The following is a 16,107-nucleotide window of genomic DNA, read 5'->3' on the forward strand; positions in this document are numbered from 1 at the left end:
TTAGAAAAGAATGCTGAATTATGTTCAGCATTATGAAGAACCTGGAATGGGTTAGGAATTGACTATAGTCCCTTGCTTCTTTTAGCTTAAAACAGAATTTATGTTTTAATTTAGTTCTTCAGCCTCTATGTGAAATTGTTTAACATGAGTGTTAAGGCCAATGGTATAATAAAATGCCACTGATTCCTCATTTCTAATTTTTTTTTCATTTAGCAATGTCCATTGGCTTTCAAGTAAGTTGATTTTTAGGGGACTGGATTTGGCGGCTTATAGCTCCAATAAAATTATGCTGTTATAAAGGAGAATTGTCATTTTAGGTGCTATCAGACTTTTATGTTCTCAATATCCTGACATCTCAGTGGAGAATTAGGTGTTTATGCTCGGGTGAAAGCAGATTTAATGAACATGAAAACCACTGCCTTTACTCTTTCAAAGTGTTCTCCATATTTGTCATGTAAAACCCACTGAGCAACTCTGTGCTTAGTACTTTGTTTTGATTATTTCATCTCGATCCTCCATGTCAACAGTGGGAACAGAAGGATCCAAGCTAGCGTCCTTGAAAAAATATATAATAGGCAAAAAAAAAAAAAAAAAAAAAAAGCCCTCAGTCAAATGGTCATTTATCAGGGTCTTTAAAAGTCAAGATCATTATTATTTCTTTATGGAGACAAAGTATAATTATGTAAACGCACTAATAGTGCACATCTGTTGTTTTTTCCTGCTCATTACATCTTCCTTTCTTTAGAATTGGGACCTTTGGAGAATTGCCCCCATCCCTGACTCTATTAGTGTGTCCTGGGGTGGGACTGGGTTTGTCCAGGTGGATTTGTGACCTAGACTTTATCAATCCAAACACCCTCCTCCTTCTTTTTCCCTCAGTCCTTATCCCTTAGGGATTTATTCAGGAATACGACTGGAGCCAGGTAATGTCCAGAACCTTGTTCTCTGGACTTGTCCTCAATGTACTGGGGAAAAGGCACTCACTCTCCCTGGGAAGACTAAGTGAGTACCATGAAACATGGAACTTGAGATGGCCATCTGAGCCACCACCTGGAGGAAGGAATTGGGGGCAAGAGCTAGAGAGGCTCCTGAGGACCTTACTTATGCCCCCCTAGTCCAGCTGAGGCTGAAATGAGCTCTGCTATTGATGTCAAAATTATATTGGCCAATGCATTTCCTCTACCTCCCTTCTTTCTTCATTTTAGAAGTATAGGGAATTTTCTTCTAAGGAAAGAATCCCAAGAAGCCTGCTACTCTCCTCTTTGCTTAGATCACTCTGCTTTTCAGCTAAGTTGGCTCTTTGGTATTTCTTAAACATAATGGGCACCTCAGGCCATTTGCATTTGCTAGGCCTTCTGTCTGGAAAGCTCTCCCCTTCCCCACTGTTCTGGTCCTCACCCCTTCAAGTCTTTGCTCTATTTCCTCCTCAAGCAGGCCTTCCCTGACCACTCTACTTAAAATAGAAGCACACACATTCCTCCATAAACTCTCTTCAGCTGTCTTCTGGCATACTAAATACCTTATTATTTGTTTACGGCCAGTATTTCTCCACCTTTTCTGGATCCTAGAAGGAAGACATTTTTGTTTCTTATTTTCTGTGATATCCTTAGCACCTCAAATGGTGCTGGATAGGGTGGATGCTCAATTAGTGTTGGTCGAGCTACAAATAAAAATGGTAGCTAATTCCTCCAGAGATTACTTGCTAATTCTAAGTGGAAAATAATAACTTACACAGTGGAATAACCTGGAGGATACCCTGAACCTAGTGATCGTATTCAGCATCCCCAAGAGTGAAACAAAGCCACATCACCTGCCTCCTGATGCAAGGCACTGAGGACATAGCATCACTTCTGTGTTATTTTGTCACAAATGCAAGGAAACATAAGAAAACATCAGATAAATTCAACATGAGGTTTAGTCAACAAAATAACTGGCTTGTATCCTTCAAGAACACTGATACTACAAATGAAAAAGAAAGGCTGAGGAAGTTTCTGGAGTAAAGGAAACAAAAGAGTGAGTAAACAAATGAAATGTATGGTTCTAGATTAGAAAACAATGCTATGAAGATCATTAGTGGGATAACTGGAAGACTTAGAATATGGACTGTATATTAGATAACAGTAGCATATCAATGTCACATTCCTGAGTTTAATAATTATACTATGATTACATAAGGTAATTTCCTTATTCTTACAAATACACATGAAGTATTTGAAAGTAAAACATTATAATGTTGCAACTTTCAAAATTTTCAGCACTAAATATACCAATATTTGTATCTATTTGAGAGACAGACAGAGAGAGAAAGAACCAAAAAGCAAATGCTACAAAATTTTACCAATTAGAGAATTTAGGTGAAGGATAAATGAGAATCCATTGTTTTAAAAAACAAACTTACAGATAATTGCAAGAATAATATTAGGTAGAACCATATAAAATGACTAATATTTGGACTTTTTGATGTATAAAAATGACAATCGCATTGAATTTTCTTGCAACCTTTCTGTGAGTTTGATGTTTTTAATGAAAATTAGAAAAAAAGAAAGCAAGTGTGGTAGGTATGACTGGCCAGTCTTTACAGAGTTATGTATTTACATGGACTATTTTTTTTTCCCAGTAATTTATATCAGCTCGACTTGTTAAGCTTCCATATCCAATGTACTTGCTGAGGGAAAGAAGGAAAGAAAATGTAAAGTTGCCAATTAGTGGCTTCTCAGTCCCTCCTGATAATTTTGTCATACTTGATATTCATTTATAATTAGTTTGAAACTGGAAACTCCATCCTGTGTGATAGTTCAGAACTCCCTGGGCCTGACTCCTCTGGAGTGTGTCTGCAGGGACTGGCTAGCATGAACTGCTTTCTCCCCCTTCCGTCTGTCTCCTCCCTGCTCCAGTTTCCTAAACAACTGTTGGCTGGGTTGGAATAGAGCATGGTAGTAGCTGATGGGGTGAAGAAAAAGTCCTTTTTTGTGATTGACAAGCACAGCAGCTGGACTTGGTGGAGCAGGTCCCTTTCTTGGATATTACTTGCTTATCTGGCTGGTGCTGGAGTCAGATGACCATGAGCTCTGCAAGGTCTCCTTCCTCGGTTTGGCTGGTGTTCACTGTGAGCTTCTCCTGCCTTGGAATTCTTAGTATAGGCAATGCGTGTGCTCTGTTCCAGCTCCAAACTCAGTGGCTTCTATGGGAACTTTCACATCATTTTAAAACCTTCTACCAGTGATGCGTGCTGCAGCTCAACTTTCACTGTGGATCTCCTTGCGCTGTTGCAAACTTTAGAAAGGCAGCCCTTGCAGTATGCATAGGAGCTAGTAAGACTTCAATAAATGTATGCTGTCTACAGAGAACACAACAAATTACATCAGGACGTGAATAACTAGGAACATAATAAGATAGCGGGGCTCCTGGATCATGGCTCAAGGATCACCACCCTTATTTCAAGCGCCCCTGAAGAGGGAGAGTGAACCATATTCACACTAGAAAGGACAAAGTAACTAGGGCATAATTGGAGAACAACTTGGGAGTTATAAAGAGGAAGTTCAGTCTTCTTGCCTTTTACGTTCTCTGAATGATGTAGAGACTAGTGCTTTTGGTCTCTTGGTGAATTGATTGCCCAGAGTTACAAGGACTATGGCTCTGAGACCCCACCCAGACCGGCCTCCACCATACCCACTGTAGATGATTTAATTTCCGCAAAGAATCCTTTCGGCTGTTTGTGTATTGACATACAAAAGCCAAGGGGCATCTTTTCCTTCTAGATGTTATTGTGGTTCTGTTTTGAGACTGACTCCTGCTGCTGCTGGTGGTGTGATCACCTTGGCAACAACTAATTGTCCTCTGAAGGAGAAATCACTGTCAAGCACCTTAAACACTTAGGGTCATTTAGTCCTTAGATTAACAGAGCAGACTTCTGAAACAGGCATTATTTCCCCCATTTTACAGATGAAGAAAGGAGACTTAGAGAGGTCATTCAGTTATTACATTATACAGCAGGGTTTTGACTCTTTCTATAATTCATTCCAAAATTTTGCTTTTATACCCTGTTTAACATATGCACAAGTTAATCTAATAAAATGAGGAAGGGAGTGTCCCATGGAAGGAGCTAGTGGAAGATGGCCCAGGGCACACGCTTTCCTTTGCCTGGCATCACCACGGAGCGTGTTTGAAAGGGAGAGTCCTACCTGCAGTCATCTTGACTCTGTGGATGGAGCAGAGAATCTAGTATTTTTAAAAACTCCCCAGGATAATTCTGATATCCCAACTTCCCTAGAAAGTAGACTAGATTTAGCCGTATACATTAATGGAATTGTTTATTCTAAGTAAATGTGTGATTCTAATTTATTTTGTGGCGTACTGATGGGGAGCTTTCCTTGAAGAAGTTTGGGGGTTAATTACAAGACAATATTATCAATAAGCACCTGTTTTATACTTCTTTCATGACTCAAGTAATATCTAGAACAATGATAGGCATAGCACAGGCTTTTTAGTTAGTTGGTTGGTTATTTAATGTGGAAGAGATGTGTGTCATTGGAGGATGAGCGTTATCTTGTAGGATATCCTTGTATAAGGTGATTTCTCAAAGATAAAGGCAAAGAGATAATGAATAACCAAGGAGAATGGAGCTCTTAGTACTAACGTCCAGAAATTCCTCAACTATTCTACAATGTGGGCCATTAAAGTTCTGATTTGAAGACATCCAGCTGCTAAAGAACAATTTAGTATTTCATCTCTCAATGTCAGTTTCATTTTGTTTTCTCTTGTGACAGACGGTACTTGCTTTGGTTAGCAGAAAGCAGATGATACTTGTTTTTATAGACATTTTGACGACGCAAGACGGCCTCCTTAACATGATCGGTTAACCTTTTCTCCCCATGTCTCTCTTTTTGCTTCATCAGGTATTTCTGTGTCTTTTGCTAGTAACACCCTTTAACTTCGTTTTTCGTTGTTTAAACTTCTATCGCTATACATTTACTTCTTTATATTTAAAACTTTTACTTTTCATGATATTCCCATTTGCTCTGAATTCTGCAGAAATATCTCATTTTAGCCAATTTATTACTTGGGCAGCACTTTCTTTTCTAAAGTTCATTTTTATTATCTTCCTGATTTTTCTTCTCATTTTCTTGGGATTTAGATTGTATTATCGTGTAGTTGCTTGTAACAGTATATACCAAAGAAATTTCTCTGTCATTCTTAACTACATTAACAAAGAAGGTCTGGATAAGTGTCTTCCTTTGAATTGTCCCTGTTGGTATTAGGAAATTGATCAGGATGTAGCAAAGATAGATATGATGAGCTGTGGTCCATGGACTGGATTCCTACCCTGAGCATTTGATCATAATTGATGGAAATAATTACTAATATGTGTTGAGTATCTGCTGTGGCTCAGAATTGTACTAAACATTTTGCATCCATTATCTCCTTATTAATCCTCACAACAATGTACTAAGCTTAATATTCATTTATCACCATTTTACACCAGGAAACTGAAGTACAAAAAAGAAACTTTTCCAAAGGTATAAAGGCAGTACATGGTGTGGCCAAGATTTGAATGTAGATAGTTGCTTTAGACCTATGCTTTGTCACTTCTCTGCTTTTAAAAACATTTTCTAAATATTATTTTTGAAATTTGTACTCATTCATTACATATATAAAAATATATTATTATATAAAGAACTGTTTAGTACTTTGTACTAAGTACTTATATGTGCTTTTTATAAGTACATATATATGTACTTTGTACTGTGTGTGTGTGTGTGTATGTATATGTGTGTGTGTGTATATATATACACACACACACACACACATGCTCCCTTTGATTATTTAATATTATCTGAGGTTACAGTCTTTTTTTCTAATATGTTAGCTAGGAAGCTCAGTTTTGGACCCATCTAATATATAAACCCCAAAGTTATCTTTTTAAAGGGCTGTTCCTGGAATGTTGACAAATCATTTTGTGTGGCTGAGCTTCAGTATTTTGAGTGTACCAAATATAATCAGTGTTTGACTGATTAAATATGTTACTTGCAAAATATTTTATTAGGTTTGCAAACTCTAATACATGGCCTGCTGTCCTGTTTCTGATAGCTAAGGGTGGATGTGGAAACTTTTAATACATGGAGTGTCTTCTCTTTGCTGATAGATGTTTCTGTAAAAAATGGATAAGGTGATGAGATCAGAATCAACTGTGTTTCTTATGCAGAACTAGTGCTCGAGATGCATGCTAACTCCCTAGCTATGCATCTCATTAACTTGCCTAGCAGTTGGAGATCTGCATACTGACTTTGAGAATATTTCATTAGTGTTTTTTTCCAAGGGAGGCTTTACATTTGCCAAAGAACTGACAAGATATGTGTCTCTATAACTCAACTAGTTTTGTATTATGATCAATATGAAAGATTGCCTCTGATTACCTGGGGATGCCATGAAACTGTTAAGATATATTAGGTTTCTGGTTTATTTTCTAATTGACTGACTCTTGTCAAATTTAGTAAAAGGAGGTGCATTGAAGAAAATTTTAAAATGTGATTTCTTTTTACTATTTTCCTTTAAGAATCTTTAATATTTGTCTTTTAATGTTTGCAACAATTTAAGAGAAAAATGAAAAGAAAATTATCCTTATTTTACAGTTGACAAAATAGAAAGGGAAACAAGATAGTCTTTTATTGCTGCTATAACAAATTACCACAAATTTAATGGCTTACAACAAATTTATTATCTTATAGGTCTGCAGATTAAAAGTCCAGCATGGTCTCACTCACTGGATTAAAGTCAAGGTATTGGCAGGACACCTGTGTTCCTTTCTGGAGCTTTTAAGGAGCTCTGAATGCTGTACTGATTACCCTTTTGATATTCTAGGGACAGCTTGAATTCCTTGGCTCATGATCTCTTCCACACCTTCAAAGCCTGCAGCAACAGTGTAGTCCCTCCTATGCTTCCAATTTTTCTTTTCCTCTCATCTTTTAACCTAGCCAGGAGAGATTCCTCTCTTTCTATTTTTTTTTTTTTAAACAGAGTCTCGCTCTGTCGCCCAGGCTGGAGTGCAGTGGTGCAATATCAGCTCACTGCAAACCACTCCTCCGGGTTCACGCATTCTCCTGCCTCAAGCCTCCGGCACCTGGGACTACAGGTGCCCACCATCATGCCTGGCTATGTTTTTTTTTTTTTTTGTAGACCCGGGGTTTCACCATGTTGGCCAGACTGGTCTCGAACTCCTGACCTCAAATGATCGACACACCTTGGCCTCCCAAAGTGCTGTGATTACAGGTGTGAGCCATCACGTCTGGCTAGATTCTTCTAAGTACTCATATGACTAGATTGGGCCCACCTTAATAATTATTGAATCAAAATCATCTCTCCATCTCCAAGTCCTTTTCCTTTGCAGCACCTGCAGTGTCCTTTTTGCAATGTAAGATAACATATTCACAGGCTCTGGGGATTTGGTTGTATTTCCTTATGGGGTGCAAAATTACGTTTCATCGTGTTTATCCCCACCAAGGACAGATTGAAAAAGGACTCATTATGCATAAGTTAGTTTCATCCTTTTAGCTATGAAATTACATACTCTGAAGTGGACCTTCCAAAGTATAAAATAGCTTATAATGATTGAATTGGACTCTAATGACATAAATTTCAGGAAATGGCAGATATGAAATAAGGAGTCTCTGTTTAATAAGAAACCAGGTTCCCAGAATTAGCATTGAGAGGATTTATTATCATCTGCAGTTTTTATCTGTTTTGTACATTTGTACAAAATAAACTGTAAGCACCTTGAAGGAGGTAAATCGGATTCATCCTCTTTTCCCTGAAGGATGCTGCTCCGTGCTGAGCCTCTGATTTCTTGTTCATTTGTTGATTGTTGTTACAGAGCTCTTTGATTACTAAGTAACTGCAACAGGACTGGCCCAAGGAACACTGGGAAAAGGATCAGACTGGGTTTTCTGGCTTCAGGCTCTTTTTTCTCTCTCCTTCTCCAAGTCACATTGTCCCATCTCTCCTCCTCTGGAAGGCATGGGGAGCCTCTTGTCCTAGCAAGAGCTAATGTTAAATTCTTCATTCACGATGCTTGGCAAAATGTGCTTTTTTGCATTCTAATAATCATTAAAACCGCCAAAAAGAGAGGCAATGGAATTTCAGATGCAGTAAGAAAATAAAAGGAATTTCTTCACAATAAGAGCTTCCCTGTTGTCCCCAAATCACAATCAGCTACTCTTCCCAACACTAGAAGATGTCTCCATCTCTGTGTGATCAGTGATGGAGAAGGAGTGATCTGACATGGTTTAGCAATAGCATTGAGCATAATAATCTCTATGTCTGGGTAGACTTAGGGATTAGCTGGTTAATTTATATACTTATATCTCCATCTCTTTGAGACAGAGTTTCTGACTTCCCTTACCTAAGAGCGCAGTGCTGATAAATAGAAACCTAGGATTAGAAAACCAGAACAAACACCGGAAAAGAAAACATGCTACAGATTAACATAGTTACTATAGTTTCTGTGATTAGTGGTCAGATTTGACCTGATGGTAACCATAGCAAAAAGACACTCATGAAAATCATTGGTTTCTCTGGCAGTGTTAGGTCAGCTCCAGACCCTTGCAGGATTTCTGACCCAGTTTTTCTGGGGATCTTTCTTTGACTTGGAGTACGCAGCGTAATATAGAGTAGTACATGCAATATCCACAATACTTAGAAAACTCACATTTATGGTATTCTCCTGTCCAGACCTATTGGGATCAGTATCTGAAAGGATGAATAGCTGGTCCTGAGCTATTAGGACATACAGAAAACAAGAAGTTTGTATGGCCTTAAGCATCAAGGAGAAAGAAATTTAAGTTTAGTTCTCTAGGCCAGGGCAACAATTCATCTATACACCAGAGGATGAAAGCAGTGTCTTATTTGAGGAAAGAATAACCCAGTGTCTCTCAGATGGCCTGCCTCTGCTGCCACAGTGTTGCTGCAGTTTAGTGGAGGTTGAAAATGGGGTGATGAGGGCCAGAAAGAACCTCCCAGCTTCAGACACTGGATTGAAAACCAAGGCAGAAGCTCTTCAGTGGTTTGGGTGTGTCCTCGTGGTCAACTTTCTTTAGAGGAAGATACAGGTAAATTTCTTGAGTTGATGCTTACAAAGATGTAGCCATTGGTTATCAGTAGAAAGGTATGAGATATTTAGAGAGTTACACTGAAATGAGAGAGAGTGAGAGAGAGAGAGAGAGATTGAGAGAGACCGAGAGAGAGAAATATTAAGGAGGATAAAATAAGCAACATATTTTGTGCTTTGAACCATTTCAGACTATAAAAATTGAATTCAGCCTATTTCTTACCTATTTGATCATTTAGGGACAATTTCTAATAAGTGATTTGAGGGGTGTGTGTGTGTGTGTGTGTGTGTGTGTGTATCTTGTTTGTGTCTTTATATCAGCATGGGATATAAACTATGGGCTCTTGTGTTGATAACATAGGAGCCATGAAGATGCTGACAGGTGAGTGAAGACTGGGGTACACTTTATTCTTAATTTTTGATCTCCAGCCCTTCATTCCTCTCTTATCTGTCACCTGACCCCACATGCCACCTGAAATTACTGTCTTGAATAATCTTCATGTTTCTAAACTCAAAAGCACCATCTTAACCTCTCCAGAGCATTTCATCATCCTCTCTTTCTCTGAGTAGCCTTTTCTATGTTTCTTTCTCAGTTAATGGCACTATCATTCCTTCTGTTATGCAAATCAGAAGCCCAGGAACTATCATTGACAACTATCTCTTTTCTACACCCATATCCATTACATCCGCAAATTTGGTCATCTTGACCCCCTCCCCACAACCACCATCCTAGTCCAACATGTCATCATTTCTTATCTGGTCTGTGAAGTAGTTTCTTAAATATCTCCCCATATCTGCTCCTGTCTTGCTCTATTCCCTTCCCCAAACAGTTACAAGACATGTACATCTGGCAATAATGTTTCAAAATGAAATTTGCTACCATGGCCTACAAGGCCTGGTATGCTTAGTCTTGCTTTCCTCTTAAGCATCATCTTGTGCTCCTTGCTTTTTGCATTCTTGCCACATGTGCTTCTTCCAGTTCCTCAGACCTGCCAAGCACGTAATTGGCACAGGGCCTTTGCACATGCTACAGACTCAGAATGCAATATTCTTGCCTCGTTTGTTTCACGTGGCTGGTGCTGTTTTGTTTTTAGATTTTAGTATGAGAGTTACTTCCTCAGAGAAGCTCCCTCTGAGCTTTCTTACTAGGGTTTCTCCTTTTATCTCTCACATAGCAGCATGGTCTTCTGTCAACGCCTATCTTCTGCTAAGCTGTAAGCTTCATGAGAGCGAGAATTATGTTTGTTTTTGCACCTGACACAGAGCATGCACTCAGTAACTAGTTGCTGAATTAGCAAAATCCTGTTTCTTCCATGAACTCTTTGTTAGTTATTTACATCTGCACAAAACTGTCCCTTTCCAAGGCCACTCTATTACGTATGAGTCTTCCTTTCTTCTCTTTCTTACTGTATTTCTGAGGTTTCTTCTAACTACATGGTAAGTTCTATAAGGAAATATTGTAATTTCTATGAGGAGAAGGAACATATCTCATTCTTTTAAAAAAGAAAGTCCTCCAGAGTGCCGAGAATGCTCTTGAGCACATAGTAGGTTTTGAACCACGACTTGAAGATCAGTATACCTTTGTTCCTATATATGTGGAAGTTCAGCCACAATATTTTGCATATAGCACCTCTTTTCTTGGCTTTCTCCTCCAGCCACCTCAGATACGGGACAGGTTGGGGGTAGATGAGAGGTGGGAGTAGAAACATTGGTTTGCATCCTCTTCTCTGTGGGAGCTTTCTGGAACCTTGCAGAGGACAGGCTTAAACTCTTCACCTTTCAGATCAGGAAGCTGAGACCCAGATGGGAGAAACTCTTGCGTTGCATGGGGCAGGTGTGCAGTAAATTGTACCAGGTTGTGTAACTAATTAGAAGAAAATCTGTGGCCATAACTTGGGTCCCCTGACTCCAGGCCCATTGTTCTTTGCTAGGTTGTCTCATTTAAATTGGGAGAAGAAAGATTAAGCACTCATTAATAAGAGGAGGAGCACATACTGGGAATCAAAATTAATAGGGACAGGGAAAGCCATGAAGATCCTGAGGGAAAATATGGGTCTGTGGGTGAAGCCAGGTAGAGCAGGCATGGGTTATATATTTGGCTAAAATCATTGTCTAGAATTTATTTTTCTTTGAAGCATATGCATTCCATCTATTTTTCTTATGCCTTACTATTTTAATCTTTATTTATAGAATAATTATACATTAAAACATGCCTTTAAAAATATCCTTTTCCCTCTTGCCTCTTTTTGTCTTTTTAATATTTTTATTATACAAGCTCTAAGTTGTGGCCCCACTGGATATTATAGTCTGTAACTGTGAATGCAGTGTGTGTGGCTTAGTTTATGATCAGACACAAATCTGGTTGTGTTGTTTTCCCAGCCCATCTATGCCTTTCCTTTTCCTGGGTACCAGATGTCATTTTCTTTGTGTGCCTGTGCGCACACACACACACATACCTGAGTGTGCATAAACAAAGATTAAATTGAAGTGAAATACGGTGACATATGGTACCTGAAAAACCAGAGTCTCAATAGCAGATCCGTAATCAAGGGTGCAGATGTTTGGCATTTGACAAATGAAATTTTTTATGTAAAACTGTTTTAGTACATTAAGTCAAAAGATGGAAAATTAGCTGCATACCATAATGAACATTTTCTTCCATTGAAAAGGAATAAAATGAGAAAATTAACCAAACAAATAAGTTAGGCCCCCAGTGATCCTCTGAATATGTTTTTCCAAGTACTCGGATTTCATTTTTATTGCCTCTTGGGGGTTCTGTTCTTCTGCCTTCATTATTCAGCTTACTACACAGGTAGTGTGTTAAGATATTCTAAGTTTTGTTAACCTTAAAGTATTTGGAAATAGATTTTCATGAGGATACTGTAATGTTTTCTTTCTCCAATGTTGAATTTTATTGTAAATGTATTTTTTTCTTCTCTCTATCCTTTCAGACTTTTGTTTCCCATTTTATCTTAGTTTCTAAAACCTCTTGTCTCTTCTAAACACCTTTACTTAGCTATTTCAAATGGATACCAGCCTATTTTTCAAATGTTTCATTGTCTGTATCATTGTCATTAAATTCACTTCCGTATACAATTTGGCATTTAGTTATGCCCTGTCCAGAATTGCTTTTGGCTTAATGCATGCTATTATTTTACTCTACCTTGATTGTAAATTCCTTAAAATTAGGAGTTTGATCTTGGGATAAGTGATCCATAAATCCCCCTTGATTCCTTTTGGATTGTTTTTAGAAAAGGAAGCAGTCACACTACTTAGCAGAAAATGACATATGTGGATCAATTATAAATACATAAAATGATAATCAACTGGTAATTGCTGTCAATAAAATGATTTGGCGTTTCTTCTCAATCTTTTGGAACTGCGCCACCTGTTTCCTAGTTTGCCTTATTTGTTTGGTGGTCTGGAGGTCTCGGCCTGTAGAATCTTTTTTTTTTTTTTTTTTTAAAGCCATATTCAATTTTTCAATGGGATTTTCATCCTCTTTTCATCAGAAACAACTCAAAATGATATTTCCTAACAGTATTTTTACATTAAAGAGAAATACGGATCTCAGTTAAAGATTAAAAATAACATACATATTTGTACTTAATATTTGTATAATATTCTCCTTCATCTCTTTATTTGACCCTTATAACATAATCCTATAAGTAGGCAGGCATTTATAGTCTCAGTTTATGAGTGAGGAAACAGATACATGATCAGGCAAAGTCCGTATAGCTGTTGAATAGCAGAGCTTGAGTTCCAACCTAATCATCTGGCTTCAGATTTTTTGGGCCTCCCAGAGGCATTGTGTCTTTGGTAGAATAGCTAACCTTTAAGTACACACTATTGTGTTTGATGCACTGTGTAAAGAGATATTCTCCAAAATACACGACAAAGCCATTTCTCTATGGCAAAGACATAGCTGTTATAATATTTTGCCTAGTGACATAGACTTGTGCAGAAAGACATGGACATCAGCTGTTGGTGGATTTACCAAAGGCTGGTGTCCCAAAATAAAAATGCCCAGTGTTAGAGATGAATGGTTTTAGGTGCTTTAGAAAGAAACGCAAGGCCCTACCAAATATCATCCTTTGAGGATATACTCCTTGGTCTTGGCAAATGAACCTAGGTAGACAATCTTCCTTTTCTTTCATAGCCTACTTATGTAAGGCTTATCCTTCCTTTAAGCCCAGCACAGTTCTTCAGTATGGGCTTTTCTATGTTGCTCAGGACACTGAAATATCTTGCTTTTAGGAAACTCTGTAATAATTGTCTGTCCTGCTCATTTAGCACCTAGCAAATGTGTTAACTTAATTTCATTATAAATGTTCTGCTTCCTCAACTGGATTTAAAGGCTATGCTTATGCATTTTGTATTACCAATTTGACCATAGTACCTTAGACACAGTAGGCTGTAATACGTACTGGTTGAGATGTTTATTAGGGCTTTCCAGCAATAAGAGAACCAATAGGATATATACACATATACAATTGGGTGATATATATATCACACACAATTATGGAGGATGAGAAGTCCCATGATATGCCATCTGTAAGCTGGAGAGCGGGGAAAGCTGGTGGTGTAGTTCCAACTGAGTTTGAAGGCCTGAGAACCAGGGGAGTGGATGGTGTAAGTCTCAGTCTGAGGACAGGAGAAGACTGATGTCCAAGCTCATGCATTCAGTCAGAAGGGTCAAATTCCTTCTTCTGCCTTTTGTTCTATTCAAGACCTCAGTGGTTAGGTTGATGCCCACCCACATTGCAGAAGCCTATCTACTTTACTAAATTCACTGATGTAAATGCTAATCTTATCCAGACACACTCAGAAATCATGTCTACACTGGGCACCCCATCTCCCAGTGAAATTGACACATAAAATTAATCATCACAACATGGACCTGTCCCCAATGGTCCTCATCACTTTGCCACTGGCTATCCCAGTCTCCAGGCATTCATACAACTTAAAAGAATACAGAGATCATTTGTTTTGCATATAGCCTGTAATAAGAACTGTGCTGATGCAGATGGTGTCAATATCCCCATTTTATAGTTAAGACACTGAATCTCAGAAAGTAAAGTAACTTGCCTGAAGTTACCAAGTAGGTAGCCGACTTGGGATGCATTCTTTCTTCTACCACTCTTGAAGGTTGGCCAGTATTTATCCTCTAGATATACTTTATCTCACTCTTATGTTTGCTTTTCACCTGAGAATATTGGTAGCTAGACAACAATTTGTGGATTTTCCAGATAAAACCATCACTCTTCTACTGATCTCTTAATAATAGACTTTGTTTGTGTTGGGTGATTATCATACTGGTAGAAATTCATACTCTAGTAAGTTTGAAAGGAGAGGGCAATTGGCCGGGCGCAGTGGCTCGCGTCTGTAACCCCAGCACTTTGGATCATGAGGTCAGGAGATCGAGACCATCCTGGCTAACATGGTGAAACCGCATCTCTACTAAAAAATACAAAAAATGAGCCGGGTGTGGTGGTGGGCACCTGTAGTCCCAGCTACTTGGGAGGTTGAGGCAGGAGAATGGTGTGAACCTAGGAGGTGGAGCTTGCAGTGAGTCAGAATTGTGCCACTGCACTACAGCCTGGGCAACCCAGCCTGGGCAATAGAGCGAGACTCTTTCTCAAAAAAACACAAAAAAACAAAAACAAAACTAAAAACAAAAAAAAGGAGAGGGCAATTATAGGCATAGATCTTGATTATTTTCTAGGAATTTTTTTTTTTTTTTTTTTTTTTTTTTTTTTTACAATTAACTGTTTGGTACTTTTAATGACGTATCTCTTTCCTTTTTAGATTTAAGGCAATAATTAGAGCTAATCTCAGCTGGGTGAACTACGAAGGGTCAATTGTGGGTCATATGATTCAAAGAAGTTTGTAATGCATATAGTTAGAAATATCCTACTTCGTGATTTTACTTTTGTGTATTCAAAGTCACATTTCTGAAAACTGCTGATTTAGAGCCTAGTTTATAGAAGGGGGTGTTTTTCACTCAGGCAAAGTGCAAAAGGTCAAGTAGAATAATTTAGACCATCATTAAGCGTCTTTCTTTCTCATATGCCATAGGTCCTTGCTCAACCTTTGATGAGGGGCAGAAGATGAAAAAGGTTTGATCAGATGGGGGAAGTTTTTTGAGATGTAGATAATCACTTCATAAAAATTGTAAAATTCACTAATATTAATAAAAATATTCACTAAAAGTTTCACTCCTCTAAAATGCATGGCATGGCCTCCAAATCCCCATAGAGTTTTTTGATATTCATTCCTGGAATTTTAGAGTTTAATAGTTTAGCTAGAACTCTTATCAGAACCTTTTCCTGCTAGAGAAGTTGTTTCTGTGACTAATATGTAGCTAGTACCCGGCAGTATGATGATACATCATGTCAAAATATTGAAATATTTCCATGTTGTTAGGTAAATGACACTGCCTTACTTGCTGAAACTTCTCACAGTCAAAGAGCTAAAAGGTTAATGTCTAGTACACTAGAGGCCAGAGAGGACCCAGCCCCTGGTCAGCATCCATCCTATTGGTGGTGAAGTGTTTTAAATCCACCCTTGGTTGTTCTTGCACAGTCTTTCTGCATTGAACACGCTCACAGCCACAGTGGCTGTGGTCCTTTGCTGCTCTTTGTCAACCTGAGAGTTGACTTTTGAACGCTGACACACGTTGCTCTAATATAAAATTAGTGGTAGAGTCTTCTTAGTTGTAAATACAGTACTTTAAAAATGTGCCATATATCTAGGTAAAAGTGAATGGACAAATCTAAGTTTTGCTTCCTTATTTTGTTACTACTGTTGTTTTTCAAGGAAATGCATGTAGGTTGACTGTGACCCTGTGACATATTTGAGGAGTTCTTAGCATCTCGGTGTCAGAGTTTTATTCTGGAAATGCCTAACTAGGGGTATAGTTTTAGTATCTGTGATTGTAGATGGAAATACATTCTATAAATTGTGAAATGCTTTGACTCCAGGGTTTTTTAAAAGAAGATGATTTT

At 38.2% G+C, this 16,107-nt stretch overlaps 1 protein-coding gene across 4 annotated transcripts in view; it reads left to right on the top strand.

The window, feature by feature from the left end:
- The window catches only part of THSD7B (thrombospondin type 1 domain containing 7B), a 780,632-nt gene that overhangs the window by 50,568 nt on the left and 713,957 nt on the right, over nt 1–16,107 (top strand). The window contains exon 1 of one of the 4 annotated variants that reach the window (XM_031651194.1): nt 7,505–9,101. The exons of the other annotated variants lie outside the window; for them this stretch is intronic. The gene's annotated coding sequence lies outside the window, so the exon portion shown is untranslated. Of the gene's footprint in view, nt 1–7,504; nt 9,102–16,107 lie in introns of those variants that run through there. 4 annotated transcript variants of the gene reach the window in all.

This window comes from Papio anubis, chromosome 10, assembly GCF_008728515.1.
Source record: "Papio anubis isolate 15944 chromosome 10, Panubis1.0, whole genome shotgun sequence".
Lineage (NCBI taxonomy): Eukaryota > Metazoa > Chordata > Mammalia > Primates > Cercopithecidae > Papio > Papio anubis.